Below are 7451 nucleotides of genomic sequence, written 5' to 3'. Positions count from 1 at the left end.
CAGTCACGTGGCTCAGTCTCCCAGGAGGAGTTTGCTCCCTCCCCGATGGGCTGCTCCCCACTCTGCCCTGCCCTAGTGAAGTCAGGAGGGTGGAACAGGCGGGCCATCGGTGCTCTGGGATTGTCCTAAACCCATGCCCTCTCCATGAGCCCCCCTGGTCACGCAGATGCCCTACTAGCCAGACTCTGAGCATTTCCCACGGCCTCGTCATCAAACACGCTTCATGTCGTGTGAGGAGCCTGGAGGAGACTGGCCTCCCGTGCACAGTCCATGCAGCCCCGAGCTGAGCCAGCTCCCTTGGGGACTGCCCAGCGCCCCGTCCCGCCCCTAGCCCCCACCTCGAGTCAGTGCCCATGTAGCACTCTGCCCCCCACACCAACACCTTCCTGTCCCCAGAAGAAGTCACCTTTGGAGCCAAAAGCTGGGGCATCTCCCAGGGGCACTTGGAAGACCACGTGCTGAAAAGCAAGAGTGTGACTCTCTGGGATCAAGGTTGCAGGCGCGGAGGGCGCTCTCTGGAGCTGTAACTCGAGGGACTGGGGTGCGTCATGCCCAGTGCGTGCGGGCGGAAACTAACATTTAAACACACCGCCCTGACCTGCAGCCGACTCAGGCCTTACCCGCCGAGGCCCCAGGGCGGGGGTGTGGGCAGGTCCTGCCGTGTGCTTCAACCGCGGAACGGCCGAGAGCCAGGCCCTGATGCACCAAACCTGCCCCAAACCCTTCGTTTAACAGATGGGGGAACCGAGGCCCTCAAGAAACAGGGAGCCGCCCTAGGCCCTGAGAGGACAGGGCGGACCAGGGCGGACATCGACCTTCCCTCCGCAGCAGCCCCGAGGCTGGCGGCAGGAGCCGCGTGCTCCCCGAATTCCCTCAGCCCAGTTCAGGTTTCAGTCAGTCAGCTGAACAGATACCTGGATTGCTCTGTCTCTCCCCAAATCGATCCTGGGAGACAACTTCTCATAAAAGAAGTCCTGGGCCCTCCAAGACAGGATTTGCACTGAACAAGGGGCTGACGATGCAGAGCACTGGGCTCTGTGTGGTCCCCAGGCCTCCGCGCCAGCCAGCCACCATCAGACCAGGGTCCGGAGGGCTGGTGGTGGCTGCCTTGTCATCAGGATGCAGTGCGGCCGGGCCGGTGTCACAGGCCTGCAGGGGAGGGGGGTGTTGGACCTATTCGCTGGGAAATATGCAAAACGCCCTCATCACAGCTTGCAGGGGTCCAGATGGTGGCTGTGCTCACGGGGCTGGGGGAGACTACGGGGGGACCTGCCTCAGCTGAGTGGCTTCCTTTCCTCCCTCCCTTTCCGTTGCTCCCTTACTTGGTGTCCCCGGCAGGAGCCCACAGCCAGGCAGCGTCTCACTGGAGGACAGACACTGGTGTTCTCTCCACAGACAGGTGGAGTCGCCTCTGGCAAGCTGCTGCCCAACAGTGGGGACAGCGAGGGTGTCGGGGGGACAGCGCCAGAGGGACACAGGCGCAGACCCTGCTTTGTCCGGGCAGAGAACACGGTGCCTCCTCCCCCAGCTGTGGGTTCAGTGTGGCCGGCATCTCCCCTTCTGACGGAGGAGGAAACTGAGGCGCAGAGAGCGAGTGACTCGCCTGTGGCAGAGCTGAGGCACGGATTAAGGTCTGATCCTGCGTCCATGCCCCTTCTAGTTCCTTCCACAATCCCATGGAGGCGGCTTCTGGTGGCCTCGGGGGGGGGGCATGTAACCCCTGAGCCTCGGCTGCCCCTTTCCTCAGCAGGCATGCACTGAGCCCTGTGGGGACCCGGGCCTTACCGGGCGCCCTGTCGTTTGGCTGGGGACGGTCAGTGACCCCTGTCTTGCTGCTACCGAGGTGACCGTGCTGTCCAGAAGCAGCAGGGCCTCCCTCACGCGTGGCCTTCCAGCTGCTTGGCTCAGCCCTCTGCAGACCCTCCTTCCACGCCCCCAAACAGGGCGGGCAGAGTTCTCGGGCCGGAGCTGGACAGAGCCACTGGCCACAGCGGGGCTGGAGCTCAGGGATGACGCAGGGTGAGAGCGAGGCCGAGTCCGGCCCTCACACCAGGTGGCTGCCCACCGCCGGGCCCACCGGCTGAGTGCTCCTCCTTCAGATCAGGTCACCGAGGTCCTTCAAAGGCCCAGGAGGGCCACGTTCCTTCCCGCTGGTCCCACCTCTCAGGGAAGGGTCAGGGGGTGGCCAGGTGGGAAGGGCACAGAGGTGGGTGTGTGTGTGTTTTGGGGGAGGGAGGTGCTCATGGTTCCACACCCCCAACGTGACTCTCCATGGCTCTGGTTTCCCTCAGAATTGACCCAGTTGAGATAATAAACATTGGGCACCTGGCATTATCTCGAGTTTTCTTAAGGTTGGATTTTTCTTTTAGATTATAAAGCAGTAAGTATGACTATAGGCAATTCCACAGAAGAGCATGAGAAGGAACCAGAATCGCTCCGCTGGGGGCAGCTCCTTCCGGCCCTTTCCACGTGGAGACGGCGTTTTTAATGCGGTCTGCGTTGCACTGCGCGTCTGCTGTGCCCTGGGCAGCGTCCTGGCTCCCGCAGATCTCGAGGGGCAGGAGGGCGTGGCAGTCAGTTTGTCCTGCCCTGGGGGAGACACCAGGGGTGACAAGCAGGTGGCCGTCACTGGGCGGGCTGAGCTGGAGAGCAGATGCTGTTCACCTCGGGCTGCAGCCCCACCAGGGACCTCATCCGAGGGGGGCAGGTAAGGGATTTTCGGGGCTAGGGGTCCATCGAGGGCCACGTGTGTGCTCTCCTCAGCCGTGGGACACGTGGGGACCACCGTGCTTGGCAGAGCCTCCCCTGGGTCCCTGGGTCCCTGGGTCTTGCTGCTATGAGGCTGCCTGGGAAGGGGGTGGGGCTCCCCGCACCCTCAGCTTTTGGCCACAGCAGCCTTGCTTCACCTGTTTCACGGACCAGGCGTTCACAGACCGTTTTGTTTGAAGAGACCTGAGCTATAGAAAACAGGCAGAGTCCAAGGAGTGCTGTGGTGCCTCATCCCCAGAGGGGCAGCCCCGGACCTGGTGTCCCAGCCACACTGGCGCGATGGCCTCTTCACACCTGCCAGGGCTGCAGACATCCTGGTCTCCTGAGCTTCGTTAGCTGCAGTCTCCAATTTGGAGGGTCAGGCCCAGGGACCGTGGGCCCTGAGCCCTCGCTGGGCTGAGCTGTGTGTCCCGGTGTCCCCCAGGCCCAGGCAGTGCAAATGGGTGCCACCCTGTCCTCCATGGAACATGGGGCCCAGCCTATGCCACCCTGTGGCTGTGCTGGTGGGCGGGGGGTCCTGCAGGGCTTCGGGCCGGCCTGGGAGTCCACAGCAGTGCGGCCCAGAGCAAGCTGCACGTGCCCATGCCTGTCGGTGGTGCCGAGGGTCGAGCTGACGTGTTCACTGGGACTCAGAAGTTTCTCCACAGCTCTGGACTCGGACATCACAGAGGAGTGTCCCTGCCTGCTGTCCTGGGTTACAGAGGGGATGTCCCCGCCTGCTGTCCTGGGTTACAGAAGGGGTATCCTTGCCTGCTGTCCTAAGGTCCCTGGCTCTCAGCTACAGTGAGGAGCTGGGCCCCTGCACCCCTACCCCACACTGCCCTGGGCACTGGGCTGCCCAGAGTGCCTCTAGAAGGGGATCTCCCTGTGACCACAGCTGAGGCCCAGCCATCGCCATCCCCCCGCCCCATGGTCACTCACCCCCTGCATCTGAGCCTCTTGACGACTCTGAGGTGTCTGCTACCTCCCTTTTACACACCTGACCCTGTGGCTTGGAGGGGACAGAAAGGCCCAGGCCCTGCTCCTGCCACAGACGGAGGGTGGCCCCGCGGACTCTGCACCCGACAGAAACCAGACAGCCAGCTCTGGTGGTTGGATATTGAACCAGGAAGCTTTATTTACACAGTAAAAGTAACAAGCAAATTCCTGAGACTAGAGCGGCTCCTAGTGCAAGTTGTGGCCTGTGTGGGGCCTGTGAGGGGCGCGGTGGGCGATGCAGGCCTGGCGCCCTCGGCACAGAGGTTGCTCCCCGGACGGGGGCCCGGCCCAACCCCACACGCGCTGGCTGCCACCCTTCCTGAAGCATGTCCGTTGTGGAAAGCACACTACAGCCCAGCAGCAGCCCCCGCGTGTCACCGGGCCCCCAGCCCCACGCACTGAAAACACGGTTTATTTGCCAGAGAGACTATGCTAGAAGGTCAGACTACCCTACCTAGGCTACAAGATCTCTCCTGTGTCTGGGAGTTTTAAAAAATCTTTTTCTCTCCTTTTCTCTTTAAAGAGGCAAGGTTTTCTGTGACTGGCACCGGTGGGCGAGGCGAGGGTGGTGTTTGACCGTGTGGCTCTGGCAAGAGGCGGCCCCAATGCCGACACGGAGCAGAGTGACTGGGCGGCACCAGCAGGCCCGGACCGGGCTGCCGAGCCCGTGTCTGGGGGCTGCTCACGCCCCAGGCGCAGAGCCCGAAGCGGTCATCACTTAGGTGACCGGTCCTGAGGTCACAGTGCACGACCTTAACCTCACGGGCAGACACGGAGATGCCAAGCCCGAGCCACAGCAGGGCATGCAGGGCACTCAATGCCATGGACGCTGCTCGGGCCGTGCCCTGGGTGCCCTCGGGCAGCATCGGCCGGCATGTGGGAAACCAGGCCACCCACACGAGGAGACCCGTTTGGACGTTTGGGTCCAAACGTGGCTCTCTGTGTTTTTTTATAATGTGAGCTTTTCCTTTATTAAAATTTTCTTTCAGCATACAAATTCACAAAACTTTCCTGTTACAAAAATTCTGTTGAAAAGTAAGGCTTTCTGAGAATGGATATCCACATGTACGGTCAGAACGAGCTCCCCGTGGCCCGGGTGTCGTGCGCCTGGGGCCCTGGGCCGGCCCGGGCCCCCACCGCAAGTAAGGCAAGAGGGTTTGCAGCAACGTGGACAGTGAGGCTGCGGGCCTGAGCCCAGCCCGGCCTCCATGGCAGATGGCAGCCCGTCAGCCCAGCAGTTTAGGGGGTGCGCCTTCGGACCGAGGGGGTGCCATATGTCAGGAAGCCTGTCCTCCCCACCCAGCTCCCCGAGAGCCAGACCCTGCTCTTGCCCCTCAGGGCCCCAGCGGGCAGCTGGGCGGGTGGTCTGGCACAGCCCTCCCTCCTAGCTCTGAACTTCCTCCGTCTCCACTCAGAGGCAGGAGTTCATGGGCATCGGCCACAAGGCAGGGCCCCGACAGAAGTGAGGCTCCTGCAGGGTGTGCCTGCCAGCCCACCTATGGCCCCTGGGGACAGTCACACAGGATCAGAGGGAACCTCCCGGGTGAACCTCCATGAATTCTAAGATGGCTGGTGCCAGCCGGGTAGCACAGAATGTGCCTCCGAGCCACGTGGCAGCACCTTCTAGATACAGTCTTCTCTCCCCAGGCGAGACGAACCACCTGAAGGCTTTCTCCCTCTGAGCAGAAGGGCCACCCGCCATCTCTCCCCTTGTCACTGCTGCTGCGGGCTTGGGCCAGGAGCTTCGGTGGAGCCAGGTCAGCCACGAGGGGCCTAAGGAGGCTGGAAAGGGCCAAACCCTGCCTTGGGCTAGGATCCCTTCTGCCCGCAAGTGCCCTGAGGCTGGGCTTGCGGGTCGATAGGACCAGCTTGGGGGGAGGTGGCCCACAAGTCCAAAGACAGGTCACCTGCGACACCCATCCCATGTGCTTCCCCTCCTGGCACCAAGGAAAGGCACCGTCCTGGCCCAAAGCCCACCCCTCACTGCAGTGTGGACCAGCGGTGGGGCCCTGCCTGCTTCCATAGGAAGGACTGCTGTGGAGGCCATGGTCCCTCTGTGGCCACTCCTGGTGTGGGCCAGGTGCCACCTCCCGCCTCAGGCTTTATGAGGACACGAAGCACCAGCGTGTGCTCTCCGACTTCATACACTGCCACTGTCACCCAACACCTGCCCCGGCCCCCCTCTGAATTACCTCTAAGAAGACGTGGCCTCCACAGCCCACAAGTACAGATTGGGCGAGACCGTCTACCCAGAGCCCCTAGCTCTCTGGTTTGGCTCTCCAGGGGACGTTTGCTTGGTGGGAGCCACTGAGGCGAAGCCGGTTCACACCCCAGGCCCTGCCCGGTGCCCACGCACCCATCATCTCTCCAATCGCCGGCTTCGACACCATCTCCGAGGCCACTGACTCGGGGTTTTCTGCAAGCATCTTATATCTTATGGCTGATCTGCAGGAAAAGACACCTATAAATCAGAACCTGAGCCACCACACTTTTGATATGAAAAAGTGAAGGTTTAAGTAAAGCTTCCCAAATTGGGTCTCTCTTTAGAGGAAAAGTGAGGCATTTGCTCTTAAGAGCAGAGCAGAAGCAGAGTGGCTATGAACGTGCCGCTGCCACATGTCCGTCAACTCCGGAGAGCGCCTCGGTTGACTTTCAGCTTTTGGGAGAAGGGGCCACTCGCTCATGAGCCGACCCAGCTGCTACCGTCTGTGTGAGATGCCGAGTTTGCTGAAAAACCAATATTCCAAGAGAGCAGCACCCACGGGACACGTCTGCAACCAAGCTGGACAGGAGCCACCGGGGAGCACAACCGCGGGGCAGGGTTCCATGTCTGCACCACCACCGGGGCGTCTACCAGGGGCACGAGGGGCTGGGGAGGGTGCAGTGTGCTTCCCGGTGAGCCCGGAGCAAGGAGGCAGCACTGGAAAAGCTCTGGTCGCCCAGCTGACCGCACACAGGCCTGTCTCGAGGCAGAGGGGCCACCTCGACTGAAGCGCACAGTCCCCACCGCCAGTGAGAACGTGCCTGGAATACTGCAGGGGTCTTGAAGGCTCCTGACCTAGGTCCTCCCAGAATGGCCGGCAGACATCCCCCACCCCTGACAGGTGCACAGGACCTGGGTTTGCAGACCTGCTCATAGCTCCTACCTCCTTTTAAGAGGTCGCCTTTTTATGATGACGTCTCTCCACCCTCCTGAATCGACTAAGCGCCTCACTCAGTGACAGGTGAGCCACGGAGAATGGCCGCCATCTGCCAACCCTGCCAAGGTGGCCCCAGAGTGGCAGAGAGCCACAGGGTCAGGCTCCCCACACACGAGAGAGGAAAGTGGGTCTATCCAGGCAACAGAACCAAAAGTCTACTTAATGCAGATGGCCTCTAACAGGTACCCCAAGTTGTTCCTTGGGCCCCAAGAGTTCAGACGTGGAGGGCCACCCCAGCACCCCTGGGCCCCTGCTGCTCACACTTGGGATTAAGGCCAGACAGTTGGGGTGTTACTACAGGAGGTCACTCCAGCACCTCCCGACCCTGCCCAAGCCCGAAGCGGGGAGACCTGGGAGCAAAGGCACGGAATAAAACTGAGTGAAAGGAACTGTGGGGCCGACCCCCCAAACTGAACCTGAGCAGGAGGCCAAGAAGGGCCTTGACACCGCCAGACGGGCCTGAGCATGCGGAGCAGGGCCACGGGGCTGCCCAGCAGGGGCGGC

This window comes from Pteropus medius, unplaced genomic scaffold, assembly GCF_902729225.1.
Source record: "Pteropus medius unplaced genomic scaffold, Ma_sr-lr_union100, whole genome shotgun sequence".
Classification (NCBI taxonomy): domain Eukaryota; kingdom Metazoa; phylum Chordata; class Mammalia; order Chiroptera; family Pteropodidae; genus Pteropus; species Pteropus medius.
Note: the sequence above shows the minus strand (reverse complement) of the source record.